This window comes from Ipomoea nil, unplaced genomic scaffold (assembly GCF_001879475.1).
Source record: "Ipomoea nil cultivar Tokyo-kokei standard unplaced genomic scaffold, Asagao_1.1 scaffold0191, whole genome shotgun sequence".
NCBI classification, from domain to species: Eukaryota; Viridiplantae; Streptophyta; class Magnoliopsida; order Solanales; family Convolvulaceae; genus Ipomoea; species Ipomoea nil.
In genome coordinates, this window is record NW_017616619.1 from 2305534 (window position 1) to 2330528 (window position 24995).

The 24995-nt window shown below is 39.7% G+C and overlaps 1 long non-coding RNA gene across 1 annotated transcript; it reads right to left on the bottom strand.

Moving 5' to 3' along the window:
* Positions 1 to 552: 552 nt before the first annotated feature.
* LOC109188199 lies at positions 553 to 21983 on the bottom strand. Its single transcript, XR_002055365.1, has 3 exons — positions 21972 to 21983; positions 7010 to 7012; positions 553 to 685 (listed from the first exon to the last, which is right to left on the bottom strand). It is a non-coding gene; the product is annotated as an uncharacterized LOC109188199 (long non-coding RNA).
* Between the last annotated feature and the right edge of the window lie 3012 nt (positions 21984 to 24995).

Sequence of the window (24995 nt, forward strand, 5' to 3'; positions counted from 1 at the left end):
GTGAATGATTGCACCTTGAAATAAAACCAACACAAATTAGTCACAATTCACACAAGTTTTTAGGCAATTCACAAATAAAATGGGTTCAAGAAGGGGTAAAAATATAGACAAAAATGCACTTATCAACTCTCCCACACTTAAACTTTTGCTTTTCCTCAAGCAAAGACAAGAAATAAATTGCCAACCTAGAAAATAAATTGATCATACTCCCACCTTTCACAACTTATCAATCCACAAACCAACTTGCTACAAGAGAACTTGTTTCAAGAACCATTTTAGCCTTTCACACAAGTTCAATTCTCAAGCCAATAACCAAGGACCAAAATTATTAAAGTACGTGAGGATCAAGTGTGCACAAATACTAAGTTGAGATTATGCAAAATTGGCATTGAATGAGATTCCATAGGCTTGGCCTTCATACTCCCACTAGTTCAACTCAAAGATTGCATGTTAAGATCAAGTATGACTTTTATTTGGCTTGTAATGGGGCTAAGGGTGAAAGGTTAACAAAGAAGGGGTAAGGAAAATAAACAAAGGAGAGAACTTCACATTTATTCACAATTGGGACTAGAAGAGATATGACATCTATGGACTAGGGAGCAAACAAGACTTAAGGACAAAACAAACTTCTAAAGTGGTGGGGTTGAGTACATCTTTCAAAACAAACTTCAAACTTTTATTATTCCTTTGACCTCTTCTTTTCTTTTCATTTTTCTCATTTCATCTCTTTTTCATGACATTTTTTTTTTCAATTTTCTCAACATTATCTTTTTTCATTTTTTTTTATTTCAATAAACAAACTTATGAAACATGACCCCATACTTAGACAAGTTTAACAAGAGGATTGCTTACAAATCAAGCTCCAATAAAGATCTCTTCAAAGAAAAAGGAATAAATGATGTATTCTCTCAAGGGTGGAGGAAAATATTTTGGCTAGGGGTTAAGGGTTATTAAATGATGTGGGTTAACACAAGGAAAAACAATCACAAAGTAGGGACAAGTGATTAGCACTTATTAAACAAACAAATGGCTCAATGAGGACAACTATGGATAAAAACATGTGTAAAGGGTAGCTTAAAGGCTTGGGCTAAACAAAAATGACCTAAATCATTTCAAAACATGCAAATCTTAGACTTCACTTAGAGAGTAATGAGGTAAGTTCTAGGAAAACAACCATGACCAGAATCTCACATAAGCCTTCACTAGTAATGCATAACACACAAGATCAAGAATTTATTCAATTATTAAGTGGTTAACAAGGCTATTGGCAAAAGAATAGATCAATCATGAGTTACTCCTTGGCTCATCAATCAGAAGTTGAATTGCAACAAGTTCCACCAAAACAAGCCACAAACCAACAAAGAGGGAGTAATCACAACTTCAAGCAAGGAAAGACAAGTTACCAAACACTATGCATAATGAGTCATCCAAGAAAAGTTTCAAAAAAATTTCAAAAATTTCCCAACTTTTGTCCTACCCCCACACTTAGAAATTACATCGTCCTCGATGTGAAAGACAACAAAGAACAAGGGGGGAAGGATAGCACAATAAGCACAAGGAGCACAAACTCTACTATCTACACCAAGTAAAGCACTATACACAATTAAAGAAAGTAGAGAAGGTAGATGAGACTCCCCTAATGAATCTTCTTGTGTCAAAGAATCATCATGAAGCCTTCTTGGAATTGAGCATACTCCTTGGTGTCATTCCTAGAGTCAAGAGCATATATACATGAAAGCATAAATGAAAGCATGATATATCAAAAATAAAAGTGTTAAGAAAAATAAAGAAGAAAGTAAAATGCAATAAAATGAAAGATAACATGGGGTGCCTTCTATGAAGCGCTAAGTTTAACGTTGGTAGCTCGACTTAACCTCCGAGTTTCAACCATCATTGGATTGGAGAAAGAACATTCCATCCTTCCTATCAAATTTATCCTCCAAATATTTCCTCAAGTGGTGGCTAGCAACAAACTCCTTTATGCACAAATCCACCATTGCTAAGATTCCAATGCTCTTTATTCCAAACTTCATGCATCTTTCCTCAAATCCATTTTTAATCCGCAAATCAAACAAGGATTTCTTCCTAAACATTGCTTCTTGGTAGTAGAGATGAGATTTTCCAATCCCAAAGTCTCCATTCCCATTCTCTTCTTGATTACCCTTTTCTTGAGCAAGTAATGGAAACCTTGGATCTTCATCATGCACCAATAGGAAGTACGAATCCTTAGATATGAATATAGGCCAATGAGGGCCTACACTTTCAAGAATATTGACTCCTCCCGGTTCCCAAATCACTCTAAAGTCCGCATCCAAGGGAGTGTCCTCTGGGCATTCTACTAGACCTAGAATTTTGTCGAGGGTCCGGATCCATTCCTCCAGGATCACGGGGTCTTCTTCTCCTGAAAACGTGGGGGGTCGATGATTCGAAACTTGTCGGGCGACGTCCGAGTTTGTGTTTGATGGAGGTGGTGGGGGTCTGTTATTGCGAAGAGCCACGTCGCTTAGTGCTTGGGCGACTTGTGTCAGTTGCTGCAGGGTTTGGGTTAGAGGGTCGTGTATGTTGGGTTCTGGTGTCCTTGATTGTCTTCTGTTTGGTGCCATGTTGCCGTCCTTCTGGGTCAATGTTTATAAGGATGTTAGGTGAGAGTTTTGTATCCTTACTTTGGCGTGATAAGCGGAGGGAAAGTTCCCTTTAGATAAGTGAAGGGTAAAGTGAGGGAGAGTTACGTGTAGGTTTCACAGTCTTACCGTGCGTCCTAAAGTTCCCGAGTCCTACGTTCCTAAATACCTAAAGTTCAAGCCTATTGTCTTAAAGTCTAGTCTTAAGAGTCTTATCCTAGGGTTAACTTAGGCTCTGATACCAACTGTAACACCCCGAAATTTTTAAGCTTTTGAAACTTATATAATAAATGTAGATTCTCATTAAATCCCAAAACATAATAAAGAGTACGGGGTGCTAGGTCACACCTGAGCTGGACAACTCAGGTGCACAGACTTACTAACTAAAATTCTCAACAATATCAATACATGGCATGCAGGCCGAAAGGGAAACTATCTACTCTACGCTTCGGATCTCTAGCGCGCTCCAGTGTCTACTCGTCAGTGTCTGAAAGCCAAATATATCTGTTCAGCGAGAGATGCTGGTAACCCACTCCAACGCGTTGAAATACAGTACATATAGATATATACATAGATATAAGAAAAACCATTTCGAAGCATGAAGATATATCCTAAGAGACTCTAGCTTTAAAAACAGGGAATAGACTCGACAGATAGGGATAAGCACAGTCAACAGTCATAACCAAGCACATACAACGCACTAGTATAGGGAACAGACTTCGACAGATAGAGATAAGCACAGCCAATAATCATAACCACGCATATACGGTTTACTAGCATGTATCCAATGGTCGTGCATTCATAACATCAAACCATCCATATCTCATCACATAGAACACTTTGATGGCGCCACAGGACCAATCACATGCCCATACATGAGGGTCAGCGCATATAGCTCTGACACGGCCCCGTAGCACCCTGCCTCGTATCGCAACACGAAGGGGTCGATCGCAACCGACCGATGAACCGCAGCTCATCATAATGTTTGATCGCAACCAAACAGTGGACCGCAGCACAAGAGTTGTCATCTGACCGCAGCCATGAATATGAACCGGAGCTCATGTAAGACGTTTGATCACAACCAAACGGTGGACCGCAGCCCGAGAGTGTAAATCTGACCGCAGCCAGCTTCTGAACCGCAGCTCAGGAATAACCAATTTGATCGCAACCAAATTGGGGTATCATGCACGCGTAACACATAACAAGTATATGCAACCCACATTGACACATTGGGAAGGGGGAGAAATCGTATAATGAAACCTATGCATGATCATTCACATACTAGGAATAATCTTAAGGGGTTCATACTTCTTTCACCTAGGTCAACGGGATACCAATTCAACTAGCATGCAATACATAAGACTCGTTTATCCTACGAACGGTACCCGAAACATCAAACCAGACATAGGCACGATAGACGGAGTCCGTTGGGACACCACGGGGGTCGGGGGGAACATCAAACGGGGAAGCCGGGATCCCGAAGTGGGGGAGTTTCCAGCGGGTGGAGTTAAAGTGGACCTGATATGAACCTAGTCCAAGATTCAAATAAGATGGAGTATTTCCCCAAGATTGCTCTCAATGTAAAGATAGAGATGGATCAAAATACCTTAAACCTCACGAGAAAGCCTTTGTCTCAAATCCTCAAAGAATTAGAAGAATCCCAACGTAGCTTCAAGTACCTTGATGTTGCAATCTTCAATCAACTAGAGTCGGATCTAGTTTCCTTCGATTAAAGAACGAGTCCACGAACCTAAATCTAAGGTTGAAGAAAGTAAGATTGATTCGTGATATGAACCTAGTCCAAGGTTCACATAAAGATGGAATATTGTCCCAAGAATGTTCTCACAAGTAAAGATAGAGATGGATCAATATACCTTAGACCTCACAAGAAACCCTTTGTCTCGAATCCTCAAAGACTTGGAAAAATCCCATGTAGCTTCAAGTACCTTGATACTGCAATCTTCAATCAACTAGAGTCGGATCTAGTTTCCTTCGATTCAAGAACGAGTCCACGAACCTAAATCTAAGGTTGAAGAAAGTAAGATTGATTCGAGTCCACGAATCAATTTGCTAGCCGAGTCCACGACTAGCCACTAATTGAGTCCACAATTAGCCATAAGGTTTCTTACACAAGTGTAAAGAAAAACTTAAGAGTTTTATTGAATTGAAGCCTCCTCAAAACTGATATGGATGTGTCCTATTTATAGGTATAGGGCAGCATTGTAATCTAAATACAATGGGAAAAAGAGTCCTAAACCTAATCTAGAAAACAAGTAAATAGAGTTTTATTTAGAAAAGGATTTAAGGAATCCTTTCTAAATACAACTAGTGTTTTCTCTTTAATTCTAAACAATTTAAAATAAATGATGACCACAAATAATAAAGCTGATTTGGGTCTCGGATCTTGTGATTGGCCCAATTTGTAATCTTAATGGATCTTCATTATGTTGGGCCGCATCATCCTCCCCTTCTTGAAAAATGATTCGACCTCGAATCTTATAAACATTGTCTTCGATCCGTGACATCACTTGAAACGGGCCACTATAATACTTTCCTCTATCGAATGGAATTATTATTGGAATTCCTTGATTTTTCCACCAATGATGCTTTAAGGATGTACTTTTTGGCCTTGTGATGAGCCCACTATAGACCCTTATTGGATTCCATGTGTGCTGGTTCCTATTATTCTCCCATTCTTGAAAAGGATTCGTCCTCGAATCCAAATCTTCAATGAAAGACAAAGTAGCAAGCTCACTTTCTGTTTTATCATGCTCATGGAACTTTTTCTTGGGGTGCTTGACCCGAGTCGCTCCAATCATCATCCTACAATCAACAAGTAAGGCAATTAAGTCTAATGACACATCATGGAATTTAAACATTCTGGATAGTAATAGATCAGTAAAACGAGACATATTAAATTTAGCCATCTTTTTTGAATTTTCAACAAGCACAACATCTTTCCTTCTAGAGCTTAAGGTTAAACCAAACACAAAATCCATGGAAATATCAAGTAATGTTTTAGATGTATTGTGGTGGTAAGTAGCACAATTATGAACATAAGATTCTACATCTTTTTTCTTCTTTGGCCAATGAAAATATCCATGCAAAACATCATCACTCTTTGGAAAACCAAAGTGTCCTTTATGTGAATCAACAATTAAACCATTGCCCAAAACAAAGCAAAAAGTGCAAATCCCATTGACTTTGAACCAAAACCCCTTGAACAAGTAGTGTTTCACATAAGAAGTTTTCAAATGTGCCTTATAACTTTCCGGTGATTCCTTATCTCTATCAAACAAAGTTTTAGTAAAATCAAAATTAAGGAATCTTGGATGTATGGAGGCAAACAAATTTCTAACACATCTAGCAAGTACGTCATTAATAGAAACATGGCAAAGAAATCTAGAGAATAATAATGCATGCTTTTGGAATAAAAGTGAGTATAAAGTGACTCCCCTTCCTTTCTCTTGCATACTATCCTTTTTAGTTACCAAGAGATGTTGCACTTTGACACCTTGGGCTGGTCCTTTCCACTGTATCACTGATTGTGGTCCCTTTGTTTGGCTACAAACTGAGTTAGAGGATTGGAGTGGTGATTGCAATTCCAAACATGGAGGTTCCACTTTTCTCTTTATGATTTCTTCATTCTTTGAGGCTGGTTTGAGAGCTTGCATCAATGTCAATTGAATTTCTTCTACTTGTTTAGGATACAAACGAGACAAGAAATATGTAACTCCATTCATGTGAAACACATAAGTGTTCCTCATTCCATCAGAACTTATTTTTCTGTCAAATTGCAATGGTCTACCTAACAAGATATGAGCAGCCTGCATTGGGATATTATCTCACAAGATTTCATCAGAGTAACTGTTAATAGATAAAGGAATAAGATCCTGTTTGGTTACTCTAGCTTCTCCTACATCAGTTAACCATTGCAAACAATAAGGATTTGGATGATTAAGCAAAGGTAACTGGGGAAATTTAACCATAGCTGCACTAGCCACATTTGTGCAACTTCTAGAATCTATTACCATAGCACAAGCATTCTCTTTAATTGACCCTTTAGTACAAAATATATTTTCTCTTTGAGACTCATCTTCTTTTAAAGGGTGAACATTCAAAACCTCCTTAACAACAACAGTATGACTAGACTCACTAGCAACATATTTAGAATCAGAATCTAAAAGTATGAATGGTTCTCCCTCAACATGTTCATTGAGAGTTTCAAAATGGTCACATACCTCATCCTTAGACTTATATTCAAGACAAGAAGCAAAATTTTCAGATTGTTTTGTTATCTTAACTACCCTTTTGTTAGGGCAATCACGAGCTATGTGGCCTCTCCCATTACATCTATAACAAATCAATTCTCTATCAATTTTTTCAACTTTCTTGATTTTTTTTTTGATTTTTTTGATAAGTAACCTCCAAATAACTACTGTAAATATCAAAAAAAATTTCGGACCAAGAGGATCCACACAACCCCTTCAAAACAGAACCAAGAATTTCAAGAATCACCCAAAAAAACAGAAACGCTGCCCTTACTTCGAAGATCAATATCTCAATGGCCGTAAGTAATTAGAAAGTGTATAATATATCAATAGAACGCCCCAGAAGAGATCTAAAACATATCAAAATTTCAGATAAAACTAACCTGTGGATCTCGAGATATAGGTCATTCTTTGAAACTGGTCACAGAACGCGAAAATCTGGACAGGGTGTGATTGCGACGTGATTGCGCGTAAATGAGCTTTGGATATAGGTAAGGGTGATATGGGGTTGTTTTCCTGACAGAATGTGTGATAATATGGTGCTTAGGAGGTGTGAGGTCTCGTTTATATTGGATGGTAAAAAAGGAAAACTTTTTCGGGATTGTTTTTCAAGAAACTGGACAACATGTATCAAGATTCAAGAACACAATCAAGAATGCAAAGGAAAATTTTTTGGGGGTTTTTAATGAATAAGACACGAATAAAAGTAGTATGTAAGATAAGAACGAGATAAACCTAGGGAACCAAAGAAACCAAATTTCTAATGATAATGAGATAAACCTAGGCTCTGAATACCAAATTGATATGAACCTAGTCCAAGGTTCACATAAAGATGGAATATTGTCCCAAGAATGCTCTCACAAGTAAAGATAGAGATGGATCAAAATACCTTAGACCTCACAAGAAACCCTTTGTCTCGAATCCTCAAAGACTTGGAAGAATCCCATGTAGCTTCAAGTACCTTGATATTGCAATCTTCAATCAACTAGAGTCGGATCTAGTTTCCTTCGATTCAAGAACGAGTCCACGAACCTAAATCTAAGGTTGAAGAAAGTAAGATTGATTCGAGTCCACGAATCAATTTGCTAGTCGAGTCCACGACTAGCCACTAATTGAGTCCACAATTAGCCATAAAGTTTCTTACACAAGTGTAAAGAAAAACTTAAGAGTTTTATTGAATTGAAGCCTCCTCAAAACTGATATGGATGTGCCCTATTTATAGGTATAGGGCAGCATTGTAATCTAAATACAATGGGAAAAAGAGTCCTAAACCTAATCTAGAAAACAAGTAAATAGAGTTTTATTTAGAAAAGGATTTAAGGAATCCTTTCTAAATACAACTAGTGTTTTCTCTTTAATTCTAAACAATTTAAAATAAATGATGACCACAAATAATAAAGCTGATTTGGGTCTCGGATCTTGTGATTGGCCCAATTTGTAATCTTAATGGATCTTCATTATGTTGGGCCGCATCATCCTCCCCTTCTTGAAAAATGATTCGACCTCGAATCTTATAAACATTGTCTTCGATCCGTGACATCACTTGAAACGGGCCACTATAATACTTTCCTCTATCGAATGGAATTATTATTGGAATTCCTTGATTTTTCCACCAATGATGCTTTAAGGATGTACTTTTTGGCCTTGTGATGAGCCCACTATAGACCCTTATTGGATTCCATGTGTGCTGGTTCCTATTATCCTACAATCAACAAGTAAGGCAATTAAATCTAATGACACATCATGGAATTTAAACATTCTGGATGGTAATAATTCAACAAAATGAGACATATTAAATTTAGGCATCTTGTTCGAATTGTCAATAAGCACAAAAACTTTCCTCCTAGAGCATAAGGTAAAATTAAAAATAAAATTCATGGAAATATCAAGTAATGATTTAGATGTATTATGGTGGTAAGTAGCACAATTCTGAACATAAGATTCTACATCTTTTTTCTTCTTTAGCCAATGAAAATATCCATGCAAAACATCGTCACTCTTTGAAAAATCAAAATGTCCCTTATGTGAATTAACAATTAAATCATTGCCCAAAACAAAGCAAAAAGTGTCAATCTCATTGACTTTGAACCAAAACCCCTTGTGCAAATAGTATTTGTCATAAGAAGTTTTCAAATGTGCCTTATAACTTCCAAGTGATTCCCTATCTCTATCAAATAAATTTTTAGTAAAATCAAAATTAAGGAATCTTGAATGCATGAAGGCAAACAAATTTCTAACACATCTAGCAAGTAGGTAATTAATAGAGACATGGCAAACAAATCTAGAGAATTTTAATGCATGTTTTTGAAATAAAAGTGAGTAAATAATTACTCCCCTTCTTTTCTCTTGCTCATTATCCTTTTTTGTTAGCAAGCGAGGCTGCACTTTGATAGCTCTGGCTGGTTCTTTCCACTGTACCACTAATGCTGCTCCTTTGTTTGGCTACAATCTAAGTTAGAGGACTGGAGTGGTGAATCCAATTCTAAACGTGGAGGTTCCACTTTTCTCTCTTTGATTTCTTCCTTCTTTATGGTTAGTTTGAGAGCTTGCATCAATGTTAATTGAATTTATTCTACTTGTTTAGGATACAAACGAGGCAAAGATAGAGATGGATCAAAATACCTTAAACCTCATGAGAAATCCTTTATCTCGAATCCTCAAAGACATAGAAGAATCCCAATGTAGCTTCAAGTACCTCGATGTTGCAATTTTCAATCAACTAGAGTCGAATCTAGTTTCCTTCGATTCAAAAACGAGTCCACGAACCTAAATCTAAGGTTGAAAAAAATAAGATTGATTCGAGTCCACGAATCAATTTGCTAGTCGAGTCCACGACTAGCCACTAATTGAGTCCACAATTAGCCATAAGGTTTCTTACACAAGTGTAATGAAAAACTTAAGAATTTTATTGAATTAAAGCCTCGCTAAAACTGATATGGCCCTATTTATAGGTATAGCGCAGCATTGTAATCCTAAATACAATGGGAAAAAAGTGTCCTAAACCTAATCTAGAAAGCAAGTAAATATAGTCATATTTAGAAAGGGATTTAAGGAACCCTTTTCTAAAAACAAAAAAAAAGTCCTAAACATAATCTAGAAAGCAAGTAAACATAGTCCTATTTAGAAAGGGATTTTAAGGAATCCTTTCTAAATACAAACTAGTGTTTTCTCTTTAATTCCAAACAATTTAAAATAATGATGACCACAAATAATAAAGCTGATTTGGGCCTTGGATCTTGTGATTGACCCAATTTGTACTCTTAATGGATCTTCATTATGTTGGGCTGCATCAAGACCGAAGGATGCAAACACAACAAGTTCGACGCGTAGAGCCAAAGGCTCAACGCATCAAAAAATTCCAGAACCGTGTCCGGGAAAACGAGCAGAGGGTTCGACGCATCGAACCACAGCTCGACGCGTCAAGAAGTCGCAGAAAAGCATTCAGAAATCGACCTCTCGTTCGACGCGTCGAAGATTTTCTTGTAAGGTCCCAGAAAATTGAGCATGAAGGCTCGACGCATTGAGCGGGGGAAGACCCAGGCGCAATTTTGGCCCAGTTTTGTGCGGAATTTTCCTATTTCCTCCGGGATTGGTTCCAGCTATAAAATCCCACCACCTCCAGCCCTAAAAGTCATTCAGAGATCCTTGATAAAAGAAAGAGAGAAATCAAGAGCCACAAGATGTCTTTGGAAGTAAGAAGAAAGCTAGGGAGATTTGGGAAAGTCGCATGGTTCATTCTTGTATTCTCTTTTATAATTTGTAATTCCTTTATTATACTTTGCTATGTATAATTTGGCCATGCTTGGCTAAATTCCCTCAGAGATTTTTGGGTAAAAAGTTTTTATGAACCTATGTGCATGTGCTCTCAAATTCTTTAATATATTATTTTGGGTTTTAAACTTGTGTTGTTTTTGTGTTTATATTGTTGTTGCTAATAGTTCAGGGCTCGGATTACTTGTTTAATTACTTTGTTTATGTCATAATGGGAGTTAGGCATAATTGAGAGTTCACACAATTGCACTTAAATGTTGCACCTAGGGAAGGGAAATATGTTACGGAGTTTTAGTTCTTGACTTTTGCGCATTGGGAGATGGCAGTAGTTAAGAATTTATTATGAATGCTGGATCTTATTTTATTGGGTGTTTATATCACGGGAGTGAGTATTCACTAGGGTTAGAGATTACAGGAGTAGCTTGATGTAGCCCAAAATAATAAAGATCCATTAAGAATAAAAATTGGGCTTACCTATATCCAAAGCGCATTTACACGCAATCACGTCACAATCATACCCTGTCCAGAATTCCGCGTTCTGTGACCAGTTACAAAGAATGACCTATATCTTTTGATCAAATGGTTAGTTTTATCTGAAATTTTTATATGTTTTAGATCCCTACTAGGGCGTTCGTTTGATATATTACACACGTGATAATTCTTTACGGTCATTGAGATATTGATCTTCGAAGTAAGGGCAGCGTTTCTGTTTTTCTGGGTGATTCTTGAAATTCTTGATTATGTTTTGAAGGGGTTGTGTTGATCTTCTTTGTCCGAATTTTTTTTTTTTTTTGATATTTACAGTAGTTATTTGGAGGTTACTTATCAAAAAAATCAAGAAAGTAGAAAAAAAAAAACAAAATAAAAAAAGAAAGCAATAAAGAAGAAGAATAAGGTTGGGGAAAGAATTTGGTTGGTAGGAGAATTTTTGCGGGAAAAGGAAGGGGAAAAGTATAGAGTTGGAAGGAGATCTTCATATATTCCTATTTGGTTGTGGTACACTTGAACCCCCTTTTACATTCTATTTGTGTCTATCTTTTGATATTGGTCCTGCATATCTTTTTGCCATACTTTATTCTTTGCTTTCCTTTTTCTTTCAAATCTTGCTTAGTTTCTTTGCCTGTATTGTCCTTTTTCTTTGCTTCTTTCTCTCAATTTTATTACCTACCTCGCGATACACCGTTACTCTCAAAGGCTTGCGAAGTCTTCCAAGATACGTTTTCTTGAAATTTGAGGTTGAATCCATATCAACCTTAGTTTCAGACTAGAAATTTTCCTTTTTGTAAAAAGGCTTGTGAGAGTATCTACCATATGGATTGATACACAACTGGAGTGTGTCTTTGTAAGAGTGTGTAGTGCACCCCCAGAGCCATATAATCCACCTCTTACCTGCGAGCTGAGAATAGTGAGGGAGCGAGCCAACTTTTTGGTTTCACTAACATGAATACTGATATATCTTCTTGTTTTTAGATTTTGTTTCTCATCTACAGATTGCTGAAGAGGTTCCAAACACACGTAAGAGATTAGAGGAGAAAATAGATGCTTTAACCTTTGCCACGAAAGGATTACTCACAAAAATAAATAATCTGGAACAACACCCTCAGCAAGTGCAATCGCTAGAAAATGATCAGCAATATTTGCCACCGGCAGGAATAGTGGATCCTAGATGTCAAAGGATCCTCCCGCGTAATATGGAGTTAGGAAACATTAAACTTGAAATTCCTAACTTCATCGGTGAGAAAAGACCTACCGAATACATAGAATTGGAGAATGCTATTGAAACTCTTTTTTATTTAAAGCAATATTCTGATCTTAAAAAAATTAGGCTAGTTTCTACATCTTTTAAGGGGTATGCATTATGTAACACCCCCCCCCCCCCCAAACACGACCTATATAAAAAGGCCTAAACACCTGCAGATCAACCACAAAACTAGCACAGCCGAAGATAAAATGAAAACTGGATAAAAGAAATCCGAACGGTGTGTTATGCCACGTCTACCAAACCTGGTAAACGCAACGGCGAACAATCTGCAAGTGTATACATCTATCCCAAAAAGTAACAGTCTAACACTACAACGGCATACAGGCCACAAAACGAAGGTAAAGGTACTAGACTACGGGCTTCTAAACATCGCGCTCGTCTAGACATCACCTGAAAGATACAAAGATAAACATTGGGACGACGCCCGGTTAGCGATAATGCTGGTAACCCACCAAATACCTGTTAAGTATCATACATAGGTAGAGTATATACAAAAATCATTTCGAAACAGAATACGTATATATAAGTGTAAAACCAAGAGTAAACACCAACTCAAGACTCAACACTCAATATTAAACACCACGGGAAGACATCCCAAGACCACAACGGATTACGACACCACAAGAATAAAGACACGACAACGGTAACACTTGCCTAGGCAACACATGCCTTTGTGACATATATCACAAGAGAGAACACACAACAATGGCTACACAAGCCCTCGCGACATCTCCTGCCACGAGTTGATATGCCTTCCTTATGCCATGTTCCAACCTTATGGCTACCCCCAACCTTATATCTAGTTCCAACCTTTACCTCCAGGACCCCTGTACTTCTTAGTCCAACCTTATCCCCCCGGGAATCGTCATTCCTCCACCAACAAACCTCCAACAATACCACCAATTCATAGTACCCGCGGCACTATCACGCACATGGCACACATGCCTGGATAACACCTGTTATCCCCCAAATACGTGAACCTTACACAAAGGCCATAGCTGCATAATCACGCCAAGGCCACCACGAGGACCGCTGCAATACCTTGGTGACTAGTATCCCATACCACTAATCGTGCAATCCAGGTACAGCCAAACACGCACTACAACTCAACAAGAGTCAATCAACGGATCACAACGAAGGTATGAAACATACTCAATCAAGGAATGTGTCATAGCCCAACAACAACAACGATGAATAACACAAGTTGTCATCAACCAAACGGAAGGTACAAACAACGCACACGCTAGCATTTAAATAACAAACTAGCGTGCTTATCAACGAGGAAACTCAAGATAGTTTCGAGGAACACACAAGACACCTCACGGTCCAACGAAACACAATGTTGAACACTTAGCATGATTCAAGACACCAAATTCCTATATGGATACCTACCATATAGTTCTAGACATACGAAACATCAAGAAGACACTCAAATGGTTCCACAGAAGAACATCGGGAAGTCAAAGGACCAAATACCGAGTCAAACGAATCACGGGGAACAAATCCCTTCACAACGTCAAGCATATACCCGCGGGTGGACCCACGGGTAGTGCCCCACCCGTGGTTCCGCCCGCGGGAACACCTTCCCACGAGGCCGTGTACCCGCGGCTATGCCGGCGGGTGGTGCTCCGCCCGCGGGAACACTCCTGTTCCACAACAAATCCCTTGGGGGATTTTCTTCTCCCAACACAAATTCAGGTCCAAAACATGCCAAATCTCACCCAATACAACAAAATGACTTGAACTATGGAAAATGCCAAGCAAAGGCATGAAAGAACCCTAAACACAAGCTCTAGGTATGCAATATCACAAGACAAATGCATAAACTCTCACATTTCATAGCAAAGCACAAGTAGAATCCAAGAAATCAAATATAGGATTTAGTAGAGCATGAGTTACCTCTTGTAGACTAAAAGACTTCACTTAACACCACCACAAGCTCCTTACAAGGCTTACTTCTCAAACCCACTTCAAGATCAAACCAAAAGATCATAAAGATCCGACCTTTAAGAAAAAGACAACTAAGATGGAACCAAAAAGACAAGATAGACTTAGATCTTACCCTCCTAGATGCCCAAATAGGTGAAAGGTTGAATCTTGGAACCAAAACTTGGAATCTTGACAAGGGTCTCAACTTGGCCTGGAGAATAAGCTACACCTCTTTTCTAGAGAGAAGGTAGAGAAATTTTCTAGGAATTGTAAGGAATGAAATGGAGAAGTCTTCTAGGTTAGGTTACAATACTAACTCTTGCTGAAAAGTCAAAAATACCCTTACTAAGCTTTAGAAAGTGTAAGGAACAAGCGAACTCCCATCAAAGCTCAAGGTACAACACAACTTAAAGATTGACTAGTCGAATACTAGTCCTTGAGTATTAAAAATCAAGATTTTAGGAATTAATTCCTCAAATAAAATAGGATTAATTACTCAATTAATCCATGGATTGAATATGGATTTTTGGGGTGTCACACATTATCTTGGTGGCGAAAGAGAAATAGAGAGAGAGAGTTGCTAATTTTATTCCCTATGAATCTTGGGTTCAAGTGAGGGAAGATATGCGCCTAACCTTTCGTCCGAAATCTTTTTTCTATGATCTTGAAAGAAAATTGCAGGGAACGGTGCAAGGAAAAAAGTCAGTTGATGAGTACTACCAAACTATAAGTATTTTGCTTAAACAAGGAGACATACATGAAGAAGAGACAAAAACTATTGCTCGTTTCGTACATGGATTGAACTTAGAAATTCGATGTGGAATGAGTATTCAGAGATATAACACACTTTATGATGCCTTGTATGCTGCACGTGAATCTGAGGCAAAAATCAAAGAGATGAAAATGTACAAGTCCAACAATGGTGCATCAAGATGGAACAACACTTGTTCCACCCCTCAAAGGCGTGTAGAACATCCTCCTCCAAAAGATGATTCGTGAGACAAAGGTAAGGAAAAGGTAAGTGAGGCAATGAGGCCTCAACATGATAGAGAATTTATTTGTTATAGATGTAATGGGAGAGGCCACATAGCTCGTGATTGCCCTAACAAGAGGGTAGTTAAGATAACAACACGATATGAAAAATTTACTTCTTGTCTTGAATTTAAATTTGAGGATGAGGTTTGTGACCATTTTGAAACCCCCAATGAACATGTTGAGGGAGAACCATTCATACCTATAGATTTTGATTCTAAATATGCTGATAGTGAGTCTAGTCATACTGTTGTTGTTAAGGAGGTTTTGAATGTTCACCCTATAAAAGAAGATGGGTCTCAAAGTGAAAATATATTTTGCGCTAAAGGGTCAATTCGAGGGAATGCTTCTGCTATGGTAATAGATTTCATAAGTTGCACAAATGAGGCTAGTGCAGCTATGGTTAAATTTCTTCAGTTACTTTTGCTTGATCACCTAAATAGTTATTGTTTGCAGATGTTATCCGCTGCAGGAGAAGTTAGAGTAACCAAACAGACTCTTATTCCTTTATCTTTTAACAGTTACTCTAATGAAATCTTGTGTGATACTATCCCAATGCAGGCTACACATATCTTGTTAGGTAAACCATGGCAATTTGACAGAAAAATAAGTTCTGATGGAATGAGGAACACTTATGTGTTTCACATGAATGGAATTACATATGTCTTGCCTCCTTTGTCTCCTAAACAAGTAGAAGGAAGAAATTCAATTGAGGTTGATGCAAGCTCTCAAACCAGCCTCAAAGAACGAAGAAATCAAAGAGAGAAAAGTCGAACCTCCATGTTTGGAATTGCAATCACCACTCCAATCCTCTAACTCAGTTTGTAGCCAAACAAAGGGACCACAATTAGTGATACAGTGGAAAGGACCTGCCCAAGGTGTCAAAGTGCAACCTCTCTTGGTAACTACAAAGGATAGTACGCAAGAGAAAAGAAGGGGAGTAACTATTTACTCACTTTTATTTCAAAAACATGCATTAAAATTCTCTAGATTTGTTTGTTCTGTTTCTATTAATGGCGTACTTGCTAGCCGTGTTAGAAATTTGTTTGCTTCCATACATCCAAGATTCCTTAATTTTGATTTTACTAAAGCTTTATTTGATAGATATAAGGAATCACTAAGAAATTGTAAGGCACATTTGAAAACTTCTTATGTGAAATACTACTTGCTCAAGGGGTTTTGGTTCAAAGTCAATGGGATTGACACTCTTTGCTTTGTTTTGGGCAATGGTTTAATTATTGATTCACATAAGGGACAATTTGAGTTTCCAAAGAGTAATGATGTTTTGCATGAATATTTTCATTGACCAAAGAAGAAAAAAGATGTAGAATCTTATGTTCAGAATTGTGCTACTTACCACCATAATACATCTAAATCATTACTTGATATTTCCATGAATTTTCTGTTTGATTTTACCTTAAGCTCTAGGAGGAAAGATTTTGTGCTTGTTGACAATTCAAACAAGATGTCTAAAATTAATATCTCTCATTTTGTTGAATTATTAGCATCCAGAATGTTTAAATTCCATGATGTGTCATTAGACTTAATTGCCTTACTTGTTGATTGTAGGATGATGATTGGAGCGACTCGTGTCAAGCACCCCAAGAAAAAGTTCCATGAGCATGATAAAACAGAAAGTGAGCTTGCTACTTTGTCTTTCATTGAAGATTTGGATTCGAGGACGAGTCCTTTTCAAGAATGGGAGAATAATAGAGAACCAGTACACATGGAAGAATCAAGGAATTCCAATAATAATTCCATTCGATAGAGGAAAGTATTATAGTGGCCCGTTTCATGTGATGCCACGAATCGAAGACAATGTTTAGAAGATTCGAGGTCGTATCATTTTTCAAGAAGGGGAGGATGATGCGGCCCAAAAAAATTAAGATCCATTAATAATACAAATTGGGCCAATCACAAGATCCAAGGCCCAAATCAGCTTTATTATTTGTGATCATCATCATAAAAGAGAAAACACTAGTTTGTATTTAAATAGGATTCCTTAAATCCCTTTCTAAATAGAACTATATTTACTTGCTTTCTAGATTAGGTTTAGGGCTCTTTTTCCCATTGTATTTAGGATTATAATGCCCCTATACCTATAAATAGGGCACTACCATATCAATTTCAGGGAGGCTTCAATTCAATAAAATTCATAAGTTTTTGTTTACACTTGTGTAAGAAACCTTATGGCTAATTGTAGACTGAATTAGTGGCTTGTAACACCCCGTGTTACGACCCTTAATCCCGATTTAATTATTTAATTAATTCAATTAATAATAATTAAAAAGGATTTAATTTGATTAGAAATACCTTTAATTAATTAATGTGGTCAGCCACGGATCGTGCACCCTTGCCTAAACTAGAGTCATAAGCCTACTAGGAATAAAGAAATTATACCTTTACTATTCAGATCATGGTTAGGATTCTCTTTAATTAATTAATATGGTCCACCATGGACCATGGACCCCTATCCCTAAAACAAGTCCTTAATCCTATAAGGAATAGAATTAGTAAACCCATACCATTCAGACCCTAATTAGGACTCCCAAATATATATATAAGGACATAGGAGGCACCTAGAAGTCACACCACAATAAATATCACCACACAAGAAATCCCAAGGGACTCCCCACCACCAAGCCTAGGGAGATCAAAACGGATGGAAATCTTCGTGAAGAACCTTAATAGCCAAGGGATGATTAATTAAGGCTAAGAGGAAACCCGTGTCTCGACAAAACCTATTTTCTTCGCTATAATCTCCTTCTTTGGCCTCCCTCTATATTCTCGTGTCTTGATGAATTCTTCTACGATAATTGTGATATATTATTGACGATTGATAAGATGATTTGTATGCTTTCTTGATAATCTTGATGATCTTGATGTTGAAAAGAGGTTCTTGATTTTGTTGTGATGATTCTTGACGAATCTTGATATTTCTTGATGCTAAAGGTAAAATATGTTCTTGATGATTTGGGTGGGATTAGAGCCCTAGGATGGATTGGGAATTTGTGTTGTGATGTTCTTGATTTATATCTGGGTGGGAATTCGCATGATCGGGTGTTATTTATATTTTGAAGTCGTGATAAGATAAGTCCAAACGTAATTCTTGCTTTTGATTCGTTACTTGCTTACGTGGTGTCGTTATTTGCGTTTAAAAGTGTCTAAGCATGGTTCGGGTTCCACAAAGGTTCCCTGGACGAATATATGAGTAAAGAGTCAGTGGGTGTAGGTGGGGGTAGGGGGAACCCGCCACCTACCCGCTGCCCCAAAGAGCTTCTGTAACACCCCCAAAACAACAAGACCTAAAAACAAGTCTTAACACATGTAGATTAACAACAAAATACTAGCACAGTAGAGGAAAACGAAAACTGGATAAAAGAAATCCAAAACAGGGGTGTTATGCCACGTATACCACACGAGGTAACGCTAAGGCGACAATCTGCAAGTGTATCACACTAACCCAAAACATCAGTCTAAAAACAATCTAAACCATTGGCACACAGGCCACAAAAACACAGTCTAAAGATACAGGTGCTAAGCTACCGGCTCTAGACATCGCGCTCGACTACTCAACACCTGAAAGATACAAAGATAAACATCGGGGCGACGCCCGGTCAACAAAAGATGCTGGTAACCCACCAATACCGTTAAGTATCATAAATAGGTAGATATAAGATATAAAAACCATTTTCAAAATGGAATACATATATATAAGTCAAAAGCCAAGATCAAAAGACAACACAAGACTCACCACTCACAAGGATAACACCAGGAACACATCCTAACCACAAAGATTAACCACACACAAGGATAAAGACTCACCCAATGGCAACACATGCCTAAACACCACAAGCCTCCGTGACTACACACGTCACGAGAGAAGATCACACAACACCGGCTTTACAAGCCCTTGTGACATCACCCATCACGAGTTGATATGCCTTCCTTATGCCCTGTTCCAACCTTATGGCTACCCCCAACCTTGTACCTTCAAAGCCAACCATTACCTCCAGAAATCCCCTGTACAGCCAAGTCCAACCTTATTCCGCCGGGACCGTCGTCCCCCGCCTATAACCACCAACGAAAACCCACCAATCACGGCAACACATGCCCGGATAACACAATGTTATCCCCCAATCACGTGGACTCAGCCACAGCTCCATAATCACGTCACGGTCACCACGAGGACCGCTGCAATACCTTGGTGACTAGTGTCCCATACCACTAATCGTGCAATCCAGGTAGAGCCACACACGCACCACCACTCACACGAATCAATCAACGGATTGCAAAGAAGGTATGAAACACACTCAATCAAGAGACGGGTCACAGCCCAACAACAACAACGATGAATAACACAAGTTATCATCCACCAAACGGAAGGTACGAACAACACACACGCTAGCATTAAGACAACAAACTAGCATGCTTATCAACGGGGAAACTCAAGATAGTTCCAAGGAACACACAAGACACTTCTTGGTTCAACGAAACACAATGTTGAACACTTAGCACGATTCAAGAAACCAAAGATCCTACATGGATACCTACCATAAAGCTCTAGACCTACGAAACATCAAGAAGACGCTCAAATAATTCCACAAAAGAACAACGGGAAGCCAAAAGATCAAACACCGAGACAAACAAATCACGGGGAACAAATCCCGATCACCACACCACTGTGTTCCCTGCGGGTGGACCCACGTTTAATGCCCCACCCGTGGTCCCGCCCGCGGGTACACAACCCACAAGGCAACATGTTCCCCGCGGGTAGGCCAGCGGGTGGTGCCCCGCCCGCGGGTACGTCCCTGTACCACAACAAATCCCTTCGGAGATTTTCTTCTCCAAACACAACTTCAAGTCCAAAACATGCCAAATCTCACCAAACACAACAAAATGACTTGAACCAAGGAAAATTCCAAGCAATGGCACAAAGGAATCCTAAGCACAGGCTCTAGATATGCAATATCACAAGATAAATGCATAAACCCTCACATTTCATAGCAAAACACAAGTAAAATCCAAGAAATCACATATAGGTAAGCAAAATAGGTTTTGTAGAGCATGGGTTACCTCTTGAAGACCAAAAGACTCCTCTTACACCACAACAAGCTCTCCACTAAGCTCACTAGCCAAACCCACTTCAAGATCAAACCAAAAGATCATAAAGATCCCACCTTTAAGAAAAAGACTACTAAGATGGAACCAAAAAGACTAGACAAGCTTAGATTCTAGATGCCAAAATAGATGAAAGATTGAATCTTGGAAGCAAAACTTGGAATCTTGACAAAGGTCTCACTTGGCTTGAAGAACAAGCTACTCTTCTTTTCTAGAGAGAAAGTAGATATATTTTCTAGAAATTGTAAGGGATGAAAATGAAGAAGTCTTCTAGGTTTGGGTTACAAAACTAACTCTTGGTGAAAAGAAAAGGATACCCTTACTAACTCTTAGAAAGTGTAAGGAACAAGGGAACTCCTCTCAAAGCACAAGGTACAACACAACTTAAAGATTGACTAGTCAAATACTAGTCCTTGAGTATCAAAAATCAGGATTTTAGGAATCAACTCCTCAAAGAAATAGAATTAATTACTCAATTAATTCATGGATTGGAGTGTGGATTTTTGGGGTGTCACATTCTCTTCCCCTTCAAAAAAGTTTCGTCCCCGAAACTTGGGTACAACGAGTTAAAACGAAAGTAACAAGGAAACAAAATTGTGACAAGAAATTTCAAGAATATCCCTTTTGGTCAAAAACTCCAAAAGTTCTCACAAGGGTTCCAAAGCAAAGAAGAAGACATTACGATTTCAAGGATTAGCAAGGGGTCAACAAACGGATAGATTGAGCATCAAGAACTCTACCCTCAACACAACAACCAACTTCTAGACAACAACCAAGAACTCAACAACTAACCCAAACACCAACTAGCAAACTAGCTAAACAACAAGGCAACAAACAAAACAAGCAAGCACACAAAACACACAACAACCTAACACCAAGCTACAACCGCTAAGAAACAACAAGGAAGAAGCGAACGGGGTTACCACAACACCACTAGAACTCCTCACTCTCTGACTCTTCGGCCTCTTCAGACTCTTCTTCTTCGGCTTCATCTCTGTGACTTGAACTAGCTTCCAAACCGATCCAGCCTCTGATGCACTGCGACAAACTGCGACCTCACAAACGCAAAGCCCTCGGCGATCAAACTGTTCTGCTGTCGAAGCAAAGAGACGACGTCCTGCTCTCTCTTGGTGCGAACTTCTTTCCTTCTCCGGCTTTCCTCACTGTCTAATTCACTTACTTCAGCTTCAGCGGTCTCCGGTGCTCCTTCTTCTTCTTCCTGATCTGCTTCCTCCTCAACTTCTTTGTCACCACCCAAACTCTGGACTGCAAGGCTCAACTTCCTGGCATGGATCCCAAGCCCAGCAGCTAACTCTGCTCTCTCAACAGGTGCCTTCCTTGCAACCTCTTCAAGCGTGATGTACTCACCACTATCCAATTGAAACAGATTACAACTTCGGAGATTGGCGGTATCCAACACCATCTTTCCCACAGCCTTCGGGAGACAACCATCCACACTAACACCTTTCTTAACCAAGATCCAACTTAGCACCATGCCATACGGCAAACTCTTCCGGTTGTGATCCCTGCAAAACACCATGTGTTGCATCATCAAAGCAGGCAGATTGAACTTAACCATATTCTTCAGACAGAAAGCAAAGGTAAATTCCAACTTACCCAACAAACTGCTCTTGTTGTTGTTAGGCAACAAACAATCTGACACCAACATAACCGAGATCCTTTGTTCCGCAGACAACCACTTCTTTTCCAGCCTCGAAGCTTGAGTGAAACCACTGGTACGGCCAAACAGATAACTCAAATAGTCACGGTACCCCATGGTATCCGTACTAATCCAAGAATGACCACTGTACTGAGCCACTCTGGTAGCAGACAAACTCAACAACTGAGCTAACCTCTTCTCAGACAACACAACCTTCACACCTCTCACCTTAGAGGTGATCTCAAGCCTTTCACCTTCCTTCGTCACCACCATGTGACGGTAAAACTCCTTCACCAAACTCGGGTAAGTCTCGGCCCTTATGGCGAGAAACCCATCTAACAAACCTTGAAACATAAGCAAATCCAACAAGGAACTTGAAAAAGATTCCGGATCAAAAGCTTTACCTTCAAGCACAAGGTAGTGGGCATCCACCCATTCCGCTTTCCTAGCCAAGCTTGACCTTCTAGGCATGGTAGGAGATGATCCAAAGCTCAACAAACAAAGCCCACAACTCTCCTTCTTCACACTCACGCTGCCTCTCTCTCTCGCTGCACTCTCTCTCTCTCTGCACTCTCTCTCTCTCTCTCTCTCTCAGCGACGCGGCGAAGCAGACCGGCGACGGCGGTGGTGCGGCGAGGCTCCGGCGGTGGCGAGACGGTGGTGCGACGGGCAGGTTGGTGGGGGGTAGGATGGCTTCGGGTAGCTCACGGGTAGGGAGAAGGAAAAAGAAGAAGAGAATTTGGGAAGAGAAATTAGGGATTTGGGTGAGATTGGGAAAAAGATGATTAAATTTGGGGATTTTGAACAAAGTGGGAATTTAAGGTTTAAAAGGAAATAAAATAGGTTAGGTTTCAAGAAAGATAATTGGCTCAAGTAGTTTAGAGGTTGGGTAGAAAAGAAATTGGCTAGGGTTTGAAACTCAAAGATTACAAAGAAACATTAGGCTTAACTTTTAGGCTACACAAGGAAAGATTTTGGGTAGGGATTTGCTATTTTTCCAAATCAAAGAATACTTGGAAAATTTAGGGAAAAGCTCAAGGAATTGTTGTAAGAACAACCAAGTACAAAGGTGGAAGAATTGGGCTAAGCACAAGATAACTCAAGGATAGATGACTACCACAAACAAGATACCAATTAAAGAAAACACTTAGCAAGAAAAGAGTCTATACTAAGCACTTCAACGAAAAACTAACAAGGAAAGCATGTCGAGGATTGACAAACAAAGACAACTACGAAACACAAGATAGCACCCAAGGCAACAAAGAACACAACACTCTCGGGGACACAATGATAGGCTCGAAAACAAGGGTTACCTGCTAACTCCTCCTCCACCAGACCCTCCGACTCCGCCTGCGAACACGCCATCATGAAAACTCTCCCAGGCGGCCTAGCTCCAACAGCTCCGTGACTTGAACTCCCTCCTGGTGCTCCTCTAGCTCTCGGGGGTGGCGGCAACGCTCTCTGACCAGCAAGTTGGGGACACTCCGCAACTCTATGACCAACAACCCCACAGCGAAAACACTTAAACGCCTGGCCATAGCAAACTTGGCCCGGGTGCACCTTCCCACACTTGCGACAACCAACCGACTTAGCTTGAACCGGAGGCTCCACCCTAACTGGTCCTTGAGAAGAAGATGACACAACTCTAGCCGGAAAACTCGGTCGGGGCTTCTTGAAACCAAAAGAACCTCCACTCTCAACTCTCTTCCTAGCCAACTCAAGTGAACTCTTCTGAAGCTGCTGAACACGAAACAGATCCGCGGCACACAGATACGCATCCTTGAGAGAACTAGGCCTACTCACCGTCAACGCTTTTCGTGCCTCATAATTCAGACCGGCAACGAAACGCTCAACTTTGGCAAGCTCTGTAGGCACCAACACCCTCGTGAAGCGCACCAGCTCTAGGAACTTCTTGTGGTACTCCACCACAGATAGAGGCCCTTGCTGCAGATGAAGGAACTCATCAAACATGGCGGCTCGCACATGCGCTGGGTAGAACCTTTCGCGCATCCTGTCCTTGAGCGCGGTCCAATCAAACCCAGGCTCTTCAAGAAAGGTCGGACTCTCGTGAACCCACCACAGATCAGCTTCTTGGCAGAAGTAGAACGTTGCCAGTTCTACTCTCCTCTCTTCGGGACAGCCCACCATGGTAAAAATCTTATCAAACACCCGTACCACTCTTCAAGGACTACAGGGTCTTCTTCACCAGCGAAGGAAGGCGGCCGATGCCCGGACACTAAACGACCCACATCGCGATGCCTAATCGGAGGCGGAGGCGGCGCAGCTTGATTGTTGTTCAACAGAGCTTCACTGAGAGACTGCATTGTCTGTGTCAACTGATGGAGATTCTGGGCGAGCTGTTCGTTGGTCGGGGTCTCTGGGGTGCGAGCGCGAGGATGAGGAGGCATCGCACCTCTACTACAACAACAAGGTTACCAAAAGAGCAAGCAAGCAAGCAAGACAGAAAGCAACGCACATCTCACCGCGCAACCTAGAGTCCTAAGTCTAACACTTACCTCCTTAAGGTCGCTTAGAGGTCTCAAAACACACTTAAACACTTAGAAAGTCTAGACTCAACTCTTCCTAGGCTCAAAACCTAGGCTCTGATACCAACTGTAACACCCCCAAAACAACAAGACCTAAAAACAAGTCTTAACACATGCAGATTAACAACAAAACACTAGCATAGCGGAAGAAAACGGAAACTGGATAAAAGAAATCCAAAACAGGGGTGTTATGCCACGTATACCACACGAGGTAACGCTAAGGCGACAATCTGCAAGTATATCACACTAACCCAAAACATCAGTCTAAAAACAATCTAAACC